The sequence below is a fragment of the Ranitomeya variabilis genome, chromosome 7 (genome assembly GCF_051348905.1).
Source record: "Ranitomeya variabilis isolate aRanVar5 chromosome 7, aRanVar5.hap1, whole genome shotgun sequence".
In the NCBI taxonomy this organism is placed as follows: Eukaryota; Metazoa; Chordata; class Amphibia; order Anura; family Dendrobatidae; genus Ranitomeya; species Ranitomeya variabilis.
The window spans coordinates 135384879-135403708 of NC_135238.1; the positions used below are offsets into that span (position 1 = coordinate 135384879).

General features: G+C 44.8%; 1 protein-coding gene across 1 annotated transcript in view; it reads left to right on the top strand.

Annotated features, from left to right (window-relative positions):
- The first annotated feature begins 215 nt into the window (after nucleotides 1-215).
- Nucleotides 216-18830, top strand: part of CPO (carboxypeptidase O) — a 593649-nt gene continuing 575034 nt past the window's right edge. The window contains exon 1 of the mRNA XM_077275735.1: nucleotides 216-243. The gene's annotated coding sequence lies outside the window, so the exon portion shown is untranslated. The remainder of the gene's footprint in view (nucleotides 244-18830) is intronic.

The window sequence follows — 18830 nt, forward strand, 5'->3', positions numbered from 1 at the left end:
TTCCGACTCTTGGTGGCGCTATTCACTATTTCCACAGCGCCGTTACGGCGCTGTGGTTTAAGTACCCTTAACTGCCGCCGTTAAAAGGCTTATCGGCGGTCGTTAAGGGGTTAACTTAGTGCCGATGTGATATGAGCTCATGGTTATAGGCCTGCCCATAAGCATTGTTACTTCCACTACATCCTTTATAAACAGCCAGGGCGATATACTTCAGTAGTTTCTACGAGCAGAAGACCTGTGCAGGTAAGAATAGTATAGCCATCAGCCATCAAGAAGCTGCTTGCAGTTTGTTATGCTCCTGTATTATTTTATACTACTTAGACATATGATACAACATTCTTTTTACATAAACCTATAAAGAAAGATAAAATAAATTGTACATATAAGAATTGTGCAATATTCAATATAAATTTTAGAACAAGTGTAATGTGTGCCTTTTCTAATAATGTTGCAGCTACTGTGCATTTCAGCTGTTTTTTTTCTCGTATATCAGAGATTTGACTATAAAAAAGAAAAATCCAAATTGCACCAGGTCTCATGTGAGCTGTAAGTCACACAATTGAAATGTATTGGGCAAAAGAAACTTGCTGTAAACAACAATTTAACAATGTTGGATTTTTTATAACAGTGCCTGGTTTACAGTAGTTTGCAATGTGACCACATAGGCAATCATTAAATACAATATCACAAATGACATTATGGTTGTAATGTTGTGTGATCAAAGTTTTAGCCTTATTGTATAATGTTTATTCATATAAGCTGTTAGCAAAAATCTTGAGGGGCACTTGTGGGGCCGGGATTGAGGTAGTGCATTCCACATAAACACATTGGGCTCATATGTCCACTGTATTCCTTTTAGTTCGCTTTTAAAGAGGATCTTTCACCACTTTTTCCATGCCAAGCTGGCTATTACATAATAAAGTGTCTGATTACCTGAAAATGTAGTTGTTATTTTATTTACTGCATTGTGGAGATAGCAGCTTGTAAAATTTAGACATTAATTTCTCTTTCAACCAAGGGGGCATTAACAGAGATTCTTCTCTGTGGGTGTGTAGTTTTTCCCCTGTATAATGTTGCACAATCATAGGAAAGTACAGGTAAAAAGAAGGCACAGTTAAAAAGAAGAAAGTGCACCCAGAAAAGGTCAGAACTGACTTTATCACTGTTATCTGATAAGACTCATATGTCTAATAGAGTTGAGCGACTTTCATTTATTTAAGATCGAGTCGGGTTTTGTGAAACCCGACTTTGTCCAGAGTCGAGTCGAGTGCAGTCGGCCGATTATCGCTAAAAGTCGGGGATCGACCGAAACGCGAAACCCAATGCAAGTCAATGGGGAAGCATAGTCGGCAGTGAGTGGAGGCCAGGAAAACACCTACAGTGCCCATTTTAATGCCAAAAACATCCATTCTTGTTTCTGAAGCTTGTCAATCTTAATTAACTTTATAATAATAGTTGGGCATAGGAAATTGGGGGTCATTTGGCAAAAGTTGTGGGGGGAGTAGGGCTGGCTCAAGTTTTTCGTGGGCCCAGGAAATGCGGACTACGTCACGGCGGTGTTGCAGGGAGAGGTAAGTATTTCAATGTTGCAAGTGCTGTGATCCTGAGCAAGCAGGGGGGGCCCACTCGTTCGCATTGGCACTGGCACAGGGCCCCTCAAAGTACGGCGGTGTGTTTGCATGGCGGGGGCGCCTCCCACCAGCAGCGACACTTTTGCGTACTCTGAGGGGCCCTGTGCCAGTGACGTCGCCAACGAGTATGCCCCCCCCACCTGATGAAGGAACCTGCACTTTCATCTGCACCTTCCTCTTTTCCCTGTGTAAGGTGGTATAACATGCGGGAAGGGGAACCTTACTTTCAGCAGGGTCAGATTCTGGCTGTGTAGAGTACAAGGGGAATGTAGTGGTCTAGGTCAATGTACCAGCAGACTCATCTAGCAGTGGCTGGGCAATGGGCAGGATGAGGAGGAAACAGATATAGGGCCAAAGAATAAAGTAGGCTAAATGCAGTTCAAAATTGGTAACAGGACTAAACAGGCGGCATTACTTTGTTCAGTGGAGTAGCAAACCCAAGAGCAGCAGACACTGTTTCAAGGGCCTAACCACACTAGTAGGCCAAATGCAGTTTAATATCTGATAGTATAGGCCGAAAGCCAGAATGTGGAAGCTCAGCTTTGTTCAGTTGAGGACAACACCAGGCAGGGGCAGACACCTTTAGAAGGCCGGAACAGCCAATTTCATTTTTAAAAATCGTAATTTGGAACAGAAGGTTGAAGCTCAGCTTTATTCAGTTGAGGACAACACCAGGCAGGGGCAGACACCTTTAGTAGGCCGGAACAGCCAATTTCATTTTTAAAAATCGTAATTTGGAACAGAAGGTTGAAGCTCAGCTTTATTCAGTTGAGGACAACACCAGGCAGGGGCAGACACCTTTAGTAGGCCGGAACAGCCAATTTCATTTTTAAAAATCGTCATTTGGAACAGAAGGTTGAAGCTCAGCTTTATTCAGTTGAGGACAACACCAGGCAGGGGCAGACACCTTTAGTAGGCCGGAACAGCCAATTTCATTTTTAAAAATCGTAATTTGGAACAGAAGGTTGAAGCTCAGCTTTATTCTGTTGAGGACAACACCAGGCAGGGGCAGACACCTTTAGTAGGCCGGAACAGCCAATTTCATTTTTAAAAATCGTAATTTGGAACAGAAGGTTGAAGCTCAGCTTTATTCAGTTGAGGACAACACCAGGCAGGGGCAGACACCTTTAGTAGGCCGGAACAGCCAATTTCATTTTTAAAAATCGTCATTTGGAACAGAAGGTTGAAGCTCAGCTTTATTCAGTTGAGGACAACACCAGGCAGGGGCAGACACCTTTAGTAGGCCGGAACAGCCAATTTTTTTAAAAAAACAGCAGTTAATAAGAGGCAGAAGGTAGAAGCTCAGCTTTATTCAGTTGAGGACAACACCAGGCAGGGGCAGACACCTTTAGTAGGCCGGAACAGCCAATTTCATTTTTAAAAATCGTTATTTTGGAACAGAAGGTTGAAGCTCAGCTTTATTCAGTTGAGGACAACACCAGGCAGGGGCAGACACCTTTACTAGGCCGGAACAGCCAATTTCATTTTTAAAAATCGTAATTTGGAACAGAAGGTTGAAGCTCAGCTTTATTCAGTTGAGGACAACACCAGGCAGGGGCAGACACCTTTACTAGGCCGGAACAGCCAATTTCATTTTTAAAAATCGTTATTTTGGAACAGAAGGTTGAAGCTCAGCTTTATTCAGTTGAGGACAACACCAGGCAGGGGCAGACACCTTTACTAGGCCGGAACAGCCAATTTCATTTTTAAAAATCGTAATTTGGAACAGAAGGTTGAAGCTCAGCTTTATTCAGTTGAGGACAACACCAGGCAGGGGCAGACACGTTTAGTAGGCCGGAACAGCCAATTTCATTTTTAAAAATCGTCATTTGGAACAGAAGGTTGAAGCTCAGCTTTATTCAGTTGAGGACAACACCAGGCAGGGGCAGACACCTTTAGTAGGCCGGAACAGCCAATTTTTTTAAAAAAACAGCAGTTAATAAGAGGCAGAAGGTAGAAGCTCAGCTTTATTCAGTTGAGGACAACACCAGGCAGGGGCAGACACCTTTAGTAGGCCGGAACAGCCAATTTCATTTTTAAAAATCGTTATTTTGGAACAGAAGGTTGAAGCTCAGCTTTATTCAGTTGAGGACAACACCAGGCAGGGGCAGACACCTTTACTAGGCCGGAACAGCCAATTTCATTTTTAAAAATCGTAATTTGGAACAGAAGGTTGAAGCTCAGCTTTATTCAGTTGAGGACAATACCAGGCAGGGGCAGACGCTTTTAGTAGGCCGGAACAGACAATTTTTTTAAAAAAACAGCAGTTAATAAGAGGCAGAAGGTAGAAGCTCAGCTTTATTCAGTTGAGGACAACACCAGGCAGGGGCAGACACGTTTAGTAGGCCGGAACAGCCAATTTCATTTTTAAAAATCGTCATTTGGAACAGAAGGTTGAAGCTCAGCTTTATTCAGTTGAGGACAACACCAGGCAGGGGCAGACACCTTTACTAGGCCGGAACAGCCAATTTCATTTTTAAAAATCGTTATTTTGGAACAGAAGGTTGAAGTTCAGCTTTATTCAGTTGAGGACAACACCAGGCAGGGGCAGACACCTTTAGTAGGCCGGAACAGTCAATTTCATTTTTAAAAATCGTTATTTTGGAACAGAAGGTTGAAGCTCAGCTTTATTCAGTTGAGGACAACACCAGGCAGGGACAGACACCTTTAGTAGGCCGGAACAGCCAATTTCATTTTTAAAAATCGTAATTTGGAACAGAAGGTTGAAGCTCAGCTTTATTCAGTTGAGGACAACACCAGGCAGGGGCAGACACCTTTACTAGGCCGGAACAGCCAATTTCATTTTTAAAAATTGTAATTTGGAACAGAAGGTTGAAGCTCAGCTTTATTCAGTTGAGGACAACACCAGGCAGGGGCAGACACCTTTACTAGGCCGGAACAGCCAATTTCATTTTTAAAAATCATTATTTTGGAACAGAAGGTTGAAGCTCAGCTTTATTCAGTTGAGGACAACACCAGGCAGGGGCAGACACCTTTACTAGCCCGGAACAGCCAATTTCATTTTTAAAAATCGTAATTTGGAACAGAATGTTGAAGCTCAGCTTTATTCAGTTGAGGACAACACCAGGCAGGGGCAGACACCTTTAGTAGGCCGGAACAGCCAATTTCATTTTTAAAAATCGTCATTTGGAACAGAAGGTTGAAGCTCAGCTTTATTCAGTTGAGGACAACACCAGGCAGGGGCAGACACCTTTAGTAGGCCGGAACAGCCAATTTCATTTTTAAAAATCGTTATTTTGGAACAGAAGGTTGAAGCTCAGCTTTATTCAGTTGAGGACAACACCAGGCAGGGGCAGACACCTTTACTAGGCCGGAACAGCCAATTTCATTTTTAAAAATCATAATTTGGAACAGAAGGTTGAAGCTCAGCTTTATTCAGTTGAGGACAACACCAGGCAGGGGCAGACACCTTTAGTAGGCCGGAACAGCCAATTTCATTTTTAAAAATCGTAATTTGGAACAGAAGGTTGAAGCTCAGCTTTATTCAGTTGAGGACAACACCAGGCAGGGGCAGACACCTTTACTAGGCCGGAACAGCCAATTTCATTTTTAAAAATCGTTATTTTGGAACAGAAGGTTGAAGCTCAGCTTTATTCAGTTGAGGACAACACCAGGCAGGGGCAGACACCTTTACTAGGCCGGAACAGCCAATTTCATTTTTAAAAATCGTTATTTTGGAACAGAAGGTTGAAGCTCAGCTTTATTCAGTTGAGGACAACACCAGGCAGGGGCAGACACCTTTAGTAGGCCGGAACAGCCAATTTTTTAAAAAAACAGCAGTTAATAAGAGGCGGAAGGTAAAAGCTCAGCTTTATTCAGTTGCAGCTTCTTGGCAATAATATAAAGAAGACGCGACAGGACAACACTCGGTGGATGCCATATCTGTGTTTTCAATGGAAAAAAACCTTTCAGTTAACTACTTGCAGGAGAAAGTTTTTGTAGCTGGTGGCCAATGTTTTTTTAAAAAAAGCAGTTAATAAGAGGCCGAAGGTAGAAGCTCAGCTTTATTCAGTTGCAGCTTCTTGGCAATAATATAAAGAAGACGCGACAAGACAACACTCGGTGGATGCCATATCTGTGTTTTCAATGGAAAAAAACCTTTCAGTTTACTTGCAGGAGAAAGTTTTTGTAGCTGGTGGCCAATTTTTTTTTAAAAAAAGCAGTTAATAAGAGGCAGAAGGTAGAAGCTCAGCTTTATTCAGTTGCAGCTTCTTGGCAATAATATAAAGAAGACGCGACAGGACAACACTCGGTGGATGCCATATCTGTGTTTTCAATGGAAAAAAACCTTTCAGTTAACTACTTGCAGGAGAAAGTTTTTGTAGCTGGTGGCCAATTTTTTTTTTAAAAAAGCAGTTAATAAGAGGCCGAAGGTAGAAGCTCAGCTTTATTCAGTTGCAGCTTCTTGGCAATAATATAAAGAAGACGCGACAGGACAACACTCGGTGGATGCAATATCTGTGTTTTCAATGGAAAAAAACCTTTCAGTTAACTACTTGCAGGAGAAAGTTTTTGTAGCTGGTGGCCAATTTTTGTACTGTACCAGTTTTTTGTTGTATGTGTTTTTGTTTTTAATGTTAAAATGTCTGCATTTGATATCTCTCCAGTATTTTCTTTTTTATAAGCAAAATACTGCAGTTTTACATCGGTTACATGGATACACAGGCAGCTTGGTGGTCAGTGGAGGAGTATTGCAAGGAGTGACCGCAGACAGGCTATCAAAGGCCTAAAATAACAAACAATAGGCTCATAGCAGTTTTACATCGGTTACATGGATACACGGGCAGGCAGCTTGGTGGTCAGTGGAGGAGTATTTAAAGTAGGGACCGCAGACAGGCTATCAAAGGCCTAAAATAACAAACAATAGGCTCATGGCAGTTTTACATCGGTTACATGGATACACGGGCAGGCAGCTTGGTGGTCAGTGGAGGAGTATTGCAAGGAGTGACCGCAGACAGGCTATCAAAGGCCTAAAATAACAAACAATAGGCTCATGGCAGTTTTACATCGGATACATGGATGGCAGCTTGGTGGTCAGTGGAGGAGTATTGCAAGGAGTGTCTGTCCCAGTACTCCCAAAATATAAATAGATGTTAATGTCTCGCAAAACAACCAAAAAAAAAAAAAGGTGGCATACTTAGGTACAGGGGTGGGCTCATCTGCTGAGTTTCTGACATAGTAATTTGGCAGTAACTATTTAATGATGCCAATATAGGACACAGACACAGACTACTTTAAGTTGCATCATAGATGTCTACAAATTTGTATTGTCAGTGCCAGACATTGAATGATGTCAGCGAATAGACTAAAGATTGGTGGAGCTGTGCGACATAAGTTTGCACGTGGTAGAGCACAGTTTGAGCTGGGGGAGGGGGGAACTCTCTTGAGGCCGGCGGGACCGCCCCAGGGCCCCTCATGTTACAACGGTGTGTCTGACGTTGGGTGCGCACCACCACCGCCAGAGACACTACATTGTACTATGAGGGACCCAGTGGCAGTGCCGTCGACCAAAAGCGGCCACACCCACCTCTTCAGACAAACAGCAGTCTCACGGGTGCTTGCGCCAAGTCGCGATACCACGGCCCCGTGTGGGGAGTTTGGCCATTTAGGGAGGTGTAAACATGTCGTATGCTGGACAATCAGCTGCAGCAAATTATACATTAGAAAAGTAATTCACAGTAGTCCACAGGCAAGAGCTTTTCATAGGAAAGCTAGGTGTCGGCCGGGCAAGGTGGGGCAAAAGATTTCGAAATCCAGTTGTGGTTCATTTTAATGAATGTTAGATCGTCAACATTTTGGGTAGCCAGACGAGTCCTTTTTTCGGTTAATATTGAACCTGCAGCACTGAATACTCTTTCTGATAGGACACTTGCTGCCGGGCAAGCAAGCTCCTGCAATGCATATTCTGCCAATTCTGGCCAGGTGTCTAATTTTGATGCCCAGTAATCAAATGGGAATGACGGTTGAGGGAGAACATCGATAAGGGATGAAAAATAGTTAGTAACCATACTGGACAAATGTTGTCTCCTGTCACTTTCAATTGATGCAGCAGTACCTGTCCTGTCTGCGGTCATAGCAAAATCACTCCACAACCTGGTCAGAAAACCCCTCTGTCCAACGCCACTTCTGATGTGTGCACCCCTAACACTCCTAGTCTGCTGCCCCCTGGAGCTCTTGTGAGAACGATCACGTGCGCTGTGTGCTGGGAATGCCTGAAGCAAACGGTCAACAAGAGTTGATTGTTTGGTTGCTAATATTAGTTCCAAGTTCTCATGTGGCATAATATTTTGCAATTTGCCTTTATAGCGTGGATCAAGGAGGCAGGCCAACCAGTAATCGTCATCGTTCATCATTTTCGTAATGCGTGTGTCCCTTTTTAGGATACGTAAGGCATAATCCGCCATGTGGGCCAAAGTTCCAGTTGTCAAATCTCCGGTTGTGATTGGTTGAGGGGCAGTTTCAGGCAAATCTACGTCACTTGTGTCCCTCAAAAAACCAGAACCCGGCCTTGCCACGCAACCAATTTCCAGTGCCCCCGGGAAAGCTTCCGCATTAAAAATATACACATCCCCATCATCCTCCTCGTCCTCCACCTCCTCTTCGCCCGCTACCTCGTCCTGTACACTGCCCTGACCAGACAATGGCTGACTGTCATCAAGGCTTTCCTCTTCCTCTGGTGCAGACGCCTGCTCCTTTATGTGCGTCAAACTTTGCATCAGCAGACGCATTAGGGGGATGCTCATGCTTATTACGGCGTTGTCTGCACTAACCAGCCGTGTGCATTCCTCAAAACACTGAAGGACTTGACACATGTCTTGTATCTTGGACCACTGCACACCTGACAACTCCATGTCTGCCATCCTACTGCCTGCCCGTGTATGTGTATCCTCCCACAAAAACATAACAGCCCGCCTCTGTTGGCACAGTCTCTGAAGCATGTGCAGTGTTGAGTTCCTGTTGTGAATTTGGTTTCTGGGCTCCCCCGGTGGTTACTGGTGGTACTGAACTTGTGTGCTTCATCTCCTCTGTTCACCTGTTTCCATCAGGATGTGGGAAATTCTATTTAGCCTTGCTCCTCAGTCATTTCTATGCCGGCCAACAATGTTACCAGAAGCCTTTCTGTTGCATGTTCCTGCTCCTAGACTACTATCAGCTAAGTTGGACTTGTAGTCCTAAGATTGTTTTGCATTTTTGTTCCAGTTCTCTGTTTTTGAATATTTCTGAGGCTGGAAGCTCTTGTGAGCTGAAATTGCCACTCTGGTGTCATGAGTTGATATTAGAGTCTTAAAGTAATTTCAGGATGGTGTTTTAAAAGGGTTTTCAGCTGACTGTGAAGTTCCCTTTTCTGTCTTCCTACTATCTAGTAAGCGGACCTCAATTTGCTAAACCTATCTTCATACTTCGTATGTCATTTTCCTCTAAAATCACCGACAATATATGTGGGGGCTACTGTCTGCCTTTTGGGGAAAATTTCTCTAGAGGTAAGCCAGGTCTGTATTTTCCTCTGCTAGGGTCAGTCAGTCCTCCGGCTGGCGCTGGGCGTCTAGGGATAAAACGTAGGCACGCTACCCGGCCACTGTTAGTTGTGCGGTAGGTTTAGCTCACAGTCAGCTCGAGTTCCCATCTTCCAAGAGCTAGTCCTTTGTATGCTTTACTACGGTCTCTTGCCATTGAGAACCATGACAGTTTGGCCGGCCAAGAGTTAAAATAATTGGCAGAAGAAAGGAGAGAAAAGAAGTCTGCAGAGAATTTTTTTTTTTTTTTCTGAGTTTGCTCATTAGTTGATTCACTTGCATCTCTGTCATGATCTCCATGGCCAGAGAACTAGCATAAGCCTCAATAGGAACAAGCTCTTGGAAGATGTAACTGTACTGACCATGAACTAAACCTACCGCATCATCTAGAAGTAGCCAGGTAGCATGTCCTACTTTTTATCCCTATATGCCCAGCGCCGGCCGGAGAACTAAATAATGCTAGCAGAGGGAAATATAAGACCTGACTCACCTCTAGAGAAATGCCCAAAAAGGAGACAGAGGCCCCCCACATATATTGGCGGTGATATGAGATGAAACAACAAACGCAGCAGGAAAATAGTTTTAGCAAATTTGAGGTCCGCTTTCTAGATAGCAGAAGACAGAAAGCATACTTTCATGGTCAGTAGAAAACCCTAACAAAACACATCCAGAAATTACTTTAGGACTCTGGCATTAACTCATAATACCAGAGTGGCAATTCCTGATCAACAAGAGCTTTCCAGACACAGTAACGAAACTGCAGCTGTGAACTGGAACCAAAATACAAAAACAAAACATGGACGAATGTCCAACTTATCTAGTAGATGTCTGGGAGCAGGAACAAGCACAGAGAGGCTTCTGATAACATTGTTGACCGGCAAGCATCTAACAGAGAAGCCAGGTTATATAGCGACACCCAGATCTAATCAGAACAGGTGAACAGGGAAGATGATGTCACAAGTTCAATTCCACCAGTAGCCACCGGGGGAGCCCAGAATCCAAATTCACAACAGTACCCCCCCCTCAAGGAGGGGGCACCGAACCCTCACCAGAACCACCAGGGCGATCAGGATGGGCCCTATGAAAGGCACGAACCAGATCAGAGGCATGAACATCAGATGCAGTGACCCAAGAATTATCCTCCTGGCCGTATCCCTTCCACTTGACCAGATACTGGAGTCTCCGTCTGGAAACACGGGAGTCTAGGATTTTTTCCACAACGTACTCCAACTCACCCTCAACCAACACCGGAGCAGGAGGCTCAACGGAAGGCACAACCGGTGCCTCATACCTGCGCAATAACGACCGATGAAAAACGTTATGAATAGAAAAGGATGCAGGGAGGTCCAAACGGAAGGAAACAGGGTTAAGAATCTCCAATATTTTATACGGACCGATGAACCGAGGCTTAAACTTAGGAGATGAGACCCTCATAGGGACAAAACGAGAAGACAACCACACCAAATCTCCAACACAAAGCCGAGGACCAACACGACGGTGACGGTTGGCAAAAAGCTGAGTCTTCTCCTGGGACAACTTTAAATTGTCCATCACCTGCCCCCAGATATGATGCAATCTCTCCACCACCGCATCCACTCCAGGACAATCCGAGGATTCCATCTGACCGGAGGAAAATCGAGGGTGGAACCCCGAATTACAGAAAAACGGGGACACCAAAGTGGCAGAGCTGGCCCGATTATTGAGGGCGAACTCCGCCAATGGCAAAAAAGCAACCCAATCATCCTGGTCAGCAGACACAAAACACCTCAGATATGTCTCCAGGGTCTGATTAGTCCGCTCGGTCTGGCCATTAGTCTGAGGGTGAAAAGCAGACGAAAAAGACAAATCTATGCCCATCCTAGCACAGAATGCCCGCCAAAATCTAGACACAAATTGGGTTCCTCTGTCAGAAACGATATTCTCAGGAATACCATGCAAACGAACAACATTTTGAAAAAACAGGGGCACCAACTCGGAAGAAGAAGGCAATTTGGGCAGGGGAACCAAATGGACCATCTTAGAAAAACGGTCACACACCACCCAGATGACAGACATCTTCTGAGAAACAGGCAGATCTGAAATAAAATCCATCGAGATGTGTGTCCAAGGCCTCTTAGGAATAGGCAAGGGCAACAATAATCCACTAGCCCGAGAACAACAAGGCTTGGCCCGAGCACAAACGTCACAAGACTGCACAAAGCCTCGCACATCTCGTGACAGGGAAGGCCACCAGAAGGATCTTGCCACCAAATCCCTGGTACCAAAAATTCCAGGATGACCTGCCAATGCAGAAGAATGTACCTCAGAGATGACTCTACTGGTCCAATCATCAGGAACAAACAACCTATCAGGCGGACAACGATCCGGTCTATCCGCCTGAAACTCCTGCAAGGCCCGCCGCAGGTCTGGAGAAACGGCTGACAAGATAACTCCCTCCTTAAGAATACCTGTGGGGTCAGAGTTGCCGGGTGAATCAGGCTCAAAACTCCTAGAAAGGGCATCCGCCTTAACATTCTTAGAACCCGGTAGGTACGATACCACAAAATTAAACCGAGAGAAAAATAATGACCAGCGCGCCTGTCTAGGATTCAGGCGCCTGGCGGTCTCAAGATAAATCAAATTTTTGTGGTCAGTCAATACCACCACCTGATGTCTGGCCCCCTCAAGCCAATGGCGCCACTCCTCAAACGCCCACTTCATGGCCAAAAGCTCCCGATTCCCAACATCATAATTCCGCTCAGCGGGCGAAAATTTACGGGAAAAGAAGGCACAAGGCCTCATCACGGCGCAGTCAGAACTTTTCTGCGACAACACTGCCCCAGCCCCGATCTCAGAAGCGTCGACCTCAACCTGAAAAGGAAGAGTCACATCAGGCTGACGCAACACAGGGGCAGAAGAAAAACGGCGCTTAAGCTCCTGAAAGGCCTCCACAGCATCAGGGGACCAATTAGCAACATCAGCACCCTGTCTAGTCAAATCGGTCAATGGCTTAACGACATCCGAAAAACCAGAAATAAATCGACGATAAAAGTTGGCAAAGCCCAAAAATTTCTGAAGACTTTTAAGAGAAGAGGGCTGCGTCCAATCACAAATAGCTTGAACCTTGACAGGATCCATCTCAATGGAAGAGGGAGAAAAAATATATCCCAAAAAGGAAATTCTCTGAACCCCAAAAACGCACTTAGAACCCTTGACACACAGAGAATTAGACCGCAAAACCTGAAAAACCCTCTTAACTTGCTGGACATGAGAGTCCCAATCATCCGAAAAAATCAGAATATCATCCAGATACACTATCATAAATTTATCCAAAAAATCGCGGAAAATATCATGCATAAAGGACTGGAAGACTGAAGGGGCATTAGAAAGACCAAAAGGCATCACCAAATACTCAAAGTGGCCCTCGGGCGTATTAAATGCGGTTTTCCACTCATCCCCCTGCCTGATCCGCACCAAATTATACGCCCCACGGAGATCAATCTTAGAGAACCACTTGGCCCCCTTTATGCGAGCAAACAAATCAGTCAGCAACGGCAATGGGTATTGATATTTAACCGTGATTTTATTCAAAAGCCGATAATCAATACATGGTCTCAAAGAGCCGTCTTTTTTTGACACAAAGAAAAAACCGGCTCCTAAGGGAGATGACGATGGACGAATATGTCCCTTTTCCAAGGACTCCTTTATATATTCTCGCATAGCAGTATGTTCAGGCACAGACAGATTAAATAAACGACCCTTTGGGTATTTACTACCCGGAATTAAATCTATAGCACAATCGCACTCACGGTGCGGAGGTAGCGAACCCAGCTTGGGTTCTTCAAAGACGTCACGATAATCAGACAGGAACTCAGGGATTTCAGAGGGAATAGATGATGAAATGGACACCAAAGGTACGTCCCCATGAGTCCCCTTACATCCCCAGCTCAACACAGACATAGCTCTCCAGTCAAGGACTGGGTTGTGAGACTGCAGCCATGGCAATCCTAGCACCAAATCATCATGTAGATTATACAGCACCAGAAAACGAATAGTCTCCTGGTGATCCGGATTAATACACATAGTCACTTGTGTCCAGTATTGTGGTTTATTATTAGCCAATGGGGTGGAGTCAATCCCCTTCAGAGGAATAAGAGTCTCCAAAGGCTCTAAATCATACCCACAACGATTGGCAAAGGACCAATCCATAAGACTCAAAGCGGCGCCAGAGTCGATATAGGCGTCCGTAGTAACAGATGACAAAGAGCAAATCAGGGTCACAGACAAAATAAATTTAGACTGTAAAGTGCCAATGGGAACGGATTTATCAAGCTTTTTAGTACGCTTAGAGCATGCTGATATAACATGAGTAGAATCCCCACAATAGAAACACAACCCATTTTTCCGTCTAAAATTCTGCCGCTCGCTTCTGGACAGAATTCTATCACACTGCATGTTTTCTGGCGTCTTCTCAGTGGACACCGCCAGATGGTGCACTGGTTTGCGCTCCCGCAGACGCCTATCGATCTGAATGGCCATTGTCATGGACTCATTCAGACTTGCAGGCACAGGGAACCCCACCATAACATCCTTAATGGCATCAGAAAGACCCTCTCTGAAAGTAGCCGCCAAGGCACACTCATTCCACTGAGTAAGCACAGACCATTTACGGAATCTTTGGCAGTAAATTTCAGCTTCATCTTGCCCCTGCGATAGGGACATCAAAGTTTTTTCTGCCTGAAGTTCCAAATGAGGTTCCTCATAAAGCAAGCCCAAGGCCAGAAAAAACGCATCCACATTGCGCAACGCAGGATCCCCTGGTGCCAATGCAAAAGCCCAATCTTGAGGGTCGCCGCGGAGCAAGGAAATCACAATCCCAACCTGCTGTGCAGGGTCTCCAGCAGAACGAGATTTCAGGGACAAAAATAACTTACAATTATTTCTAAAATTCTGAAAGCTAGATCTATTCCCTGAGAAGAATTCCGGCAAAGGAATTCTCGGCTCTGATACCGGAACATGAACAACAAAATCTTGCAAACTTTGTACTTTCGTGGCGAGATTATTCAAACCTGCAGTTACACTCTGTAGATCCATTATAGACAGGTGAACATAGAGCCATTCAAAGATTAGAAGGAGAGAGAAAAAAAAGAAAGACTGCAGCATAGACAAACTGGCAAGTGATCCAATTAAGAGTACAGAGAAAAAAAAAAAAAAAAAAAAAAAAACTCTCAGCAGACTTCTTATTTCTCTCCTTTCTCGGCCAAGGATTTTAACCCTTTAGTGGCCGGTCAAACTGTCATGATCTCCATGGCCAGAGAACTAGCATAAGCCTCAATAGGAACAAGCTCTTGGAAGATGTAACTGTACTGACCATGAACTAAACCTACCGCATCATCTAGAAGTAGCCAGGTAGCATGTCCTACTTTTTATCCCTATATGCCCAGCGCCGGCCGGAGAACTAAATAATGCTAGCAGAGGGAAATATAAGACCTGACTCACCTCTAGAGAAATGCCCAAAAAGGAGACAGAGGCCCCCCACATATATTGGCGGTGATATGAGATGAAACAACAAACGCAGCAGGAAAATAGTTTTAGCAAATTTGAGGTCCGCTTTCTAGATAGCAGAAGACAGAAAGCATACTTTCATGGTCAGTAGAAAACCCTAACAAAACACATCCAGAAATTACTTTAGGACTCTGGCATTAACTCATAATACCAGAGTGGCAATTCCTGATCAACAAGAGCTTTCCAGACACAGTAACGAAACTGCAGCTGTGAACTGGAACCAAAATACAAAAACAAAACATGGACGAATGTCCAACTTATCTAGTAGATGTCTGGGAGCAGGAACAAGCACAGAGAGGCTTCTGATAACATTGTTGACCGGCAAGCATCTAACAGAGAAGCCAGGTTATATAGCGACACCCAGATCTAATCAGAACAGGTGAACAGGGAAGATGATGTCACAAGTTCAATTCCACCAGTAGCCACCGGGGGAGCCCAGAATCCAAATTCACAACACATCTCTGCTTACTGCAGCCTTCGTCTCTCTCTCCTTCTAATCCTTGAATGGTTCTGATTTCACCTGATTAAAATGGATCCTCAGAGTTTAGCTATTGGTTTGGATAATCTCGCTATGAAGGTTCAAAGTTTACAGGATTTTGTAATTCATGCTCCTATATCTGAACCTAGAATTCCTTTACCTGAATTTTTCTCCGGGGATAGATCTCGCTTCCAGAATTTCAAACATAATTGTAAATTATTTTTGTCTCTGAGATCTCGCTCCGCTGGAGATCCTGCACAGCAGGTCAGGATTGTAATTTCCTTGCTCCGGGGCGACCCTCAGGATTGGGCATTTGCTTTGGCACCAGGGGATCCTGCGTTGCTCAATGTGGATGCGTTTTTCCTGGCTTTGGGGTTGCTTTATGAGGAACCTCATTTAGAGATTCAGGCTGAAAAAGCCTTGATGGCCCTGTCTCAAGGGCAAGATGAGGTTGAAATATACTGCCAAAAATTTCGTAAGTGGTCTGTGCTTACTCAGTGGAATGAGTGCGCCCTGGCGGCGAATTTCAGAGAGGGTCTCTCTGATGCCATTAAAGATGTTATGGTGGGGTTCCCTGTGCCTACAGGTCTGAATGAGTCCATGACAATGGCTATTCAGATTGATCGGCGTTTGCGGGAGCGCAAACCTGTGCACCATTTGGCGGTGTCTACTGAGAAGGCGCCAGAGATTATGCAATGTGATAGAATTCTGTCCAGAAGCGAACGACAGAATTTTAGGCGAAAAAATGGGTTATGCTTCTATTGTGGTGATTCAACTCATGTTATATCAGCATGCTCTAAACGTACTAAGAAGGTTGATAAGTCTGTTTCAATTGGCACTTTACAGTCTAAGTTTATTCTATCTGTGACCCTGATTTGCTCTTTATCGTCTATTACCGCGGACGCCTATGTCGACTCTGGCGCCGCTTTGAGTCTTATGGATTGGTCCTTTGCCAAACGCTGTGGGTTTAATTTAGAGCCTCTGGAAGTTCCTATACCTCTGAAGGGTATTGACTCCACGCCATTGGCTAGTAATAAACCACAATACTGGACACAAGTAACTATGCGTATTAATCCGGATCACCAGGAGATTATTCGCTTCCTTGTGTTGTATAATCTACATGATGTGTTGGTGCTTGGATTGCCATGGCTGCAATCTCATAACCCAGTCCTCGACTGGAAAGCAATGTCTGTGTTAAGCTGGGGATGTCAGGGGACTCATGGGGACGTACCTTTGGTTTCCATTTCGTCATCTATTCCCTCTGAGATTCCGGAATTTTTATCTGATTATCGTGACGTTTTTGAGGAGCCTAAACTTGGTTCACTACCTCCGCACAGAGATTGCGATTGTACTATAGATCTGATTCCGGGCAGTAAGTTTCCAAAGGGTCGTTTATTTAATCTATCTGTGCCTGAACATGCTGCTATGCGGGAATATATTAAGGAGTCCTTGGAAAAGGGACATATTCGTCCTTTGTCATCTCCCTTAGGAGCCGGTTTTTTCTTTGTATCTAAAAAAGATGGCTCTTTGAGGCCGTGTATTGATTATCGGCTTTTGAATAAAATCACGGTTAAATATCAGTATCCTTTGCCACTGCTTACTGATTTGTTTGCTCGAATAAAGGGGGCCAAGTGGTTCTCTAAGATTGATCTTCGTGGGGCGTATAATTTAGTGCGAATTAAGCAGGGGGATGAGTGGAAAACCGCATTTAATACGCCTGAGGGCCATTTTGAGTATTTAGTAATGCCTTTTGGTCTTTCAAATGCCCCTTCAGTCTTTCAGTCCTTTATGCATGACATTTTCCGTGAATATTTGGATAAATTTATGATTGTGTATCTGGATGATATTTTGATTTTTTCGGATGACTGGGACTCTCATGTCCAACAGGTCAGGAGGGTTTTTCAGGTTTTGCGCTCTAATTCCTTGTGTGTAAAGGGTTCTAAGTGTGTTTTTGGGGTTCAAAAGATTTCGTTTTTGGGGTACATTTTTTCCCCCTCTTCCATTGAGATGGACCCTGTCAAGGTTCAGGCTATTTGTGATTGGACGCAACCCTCTTCTCTTAAGAGCCTTCAGAAGTTTTTGGGCTTTGCTAATTTTTATCGTCGATTTATAACTGGTTTTTCTGATGTTGCTAAGCCGTTGACTGATTTGACTAAGAAGGGTGCTGATGTTGCTGATTGGTCCCCTGCTGCTGTGGAGGCCTTTCGGGAGCTTAAGCGCCGCTTTTCTTCCGCCCCTGTATTGCGTCAGCCTGATGTTACTCTTCCTTTTCAGGTTGAGGTCGACGCTTCAGAAATCGGAGCTGGGGCGGTTTTGTCGCAGAAAAGTTCCGACTGCTCCGTGATGAGACCTTGCGCGTTCTTTTCTCGTAAATTTTCGCCCGCTGAGCGAAATTATGATATTGGTAATCGGGAGCTCTTGGCTATGAAGTGGGCTTTTGAGGAGTGGCGTCATTGGCTTGAGGGGGCTAGACATCAGGTGGTGGTATTGACCGACCACAAGAATTTGATTTATCTTGAGTCTGCCAGGCGCCTGAATCCTAGACAGGCGCGCTGGTCGTTATTTTTCTCTCGGTTTAATTTTGTGGTTTCTTACCTACCGGGTTCTAAAAATGTGAAGGCGGATGCCCTTTCTAGGAGTTTTGAGCCTGATTCCCCTGGTAGTTCTGAACCTACAGGTATCCTTAAGGATGGAGTGATATTATCTGCTGTTTCCCCAGACTTGCGACGGGTCTTGCAGGAGTTTCAGGCGGATAGACCTGATCGTTGCCCGCCTGGTAGACTGTTTGTTCCGGATGATTGGACCAGTAGAGTCATCTCGGAGGTCCATTCTTCTGCGTTAGCTGGTCATCCTGGAATCTTTGGTACCAGGGATTTGGTGGCTAGGTCCTTCTGGTGGCCTTCCCTGTTGCGAGATGTGCGAGGTTTTGTGCAGTCTTGTGATGTTTGTGCTCGGGCCAAGCCTTGTTGTTCTCGGGCTAGTGGATTGTTGTTATCTTTGCCTATTCCGAAGAGGCCTTGGACTCACATCTCCATGGATTTTATTTCTGATCTCCCTGTTTCTCAGAAGATGTCTGTCATCTGGGTGGTGTGTGACCGTTTCTCTAAGATGGTCCATTTGGTCCCCTTGCCTAAATTGCCTTCCTCATCCGAGCTGGTTCCTCTGTTTTTTCAAAATGTGGTTCGCTTGCATGGTATTCCGGAGAATATCGTTTCTGACAGGGGAACCCAATTCGTGTCTAGATTTTGGCGAGCGTTCTGTGCTAGGATGGGCATTGATTTGTCTTTTTCGTCTGCTTTCCATCCTCAGACTAATGGCCAGACCGAGCGAACTAATTAGACCTTGGAGACTTATTTGAGGTGTTTTGTGTCTGCGGATCAGGATGATTGGGTTGCCTTTTTGCCCTTGGCGGAGTTTGCCCTCAATAACCGGGCTAGTTCTGCCACCTTGGTTTCTCCTTTCTTCTGTAATTCGGGGTTTCATCCTCGTTTCTCTTCCGGTCAGGTGGAGTCTTCGGATTGTCCTGGAGTGGATGCTGTGGTGGAGAGGTTGCATCAGATTTGGGGGCATGTGGTGGACAATTTGAAGTTGTCCCAGGAGAAGACTCAGCAGTTTGCCAACCGCCGTCGTCGTGCTGGTCCT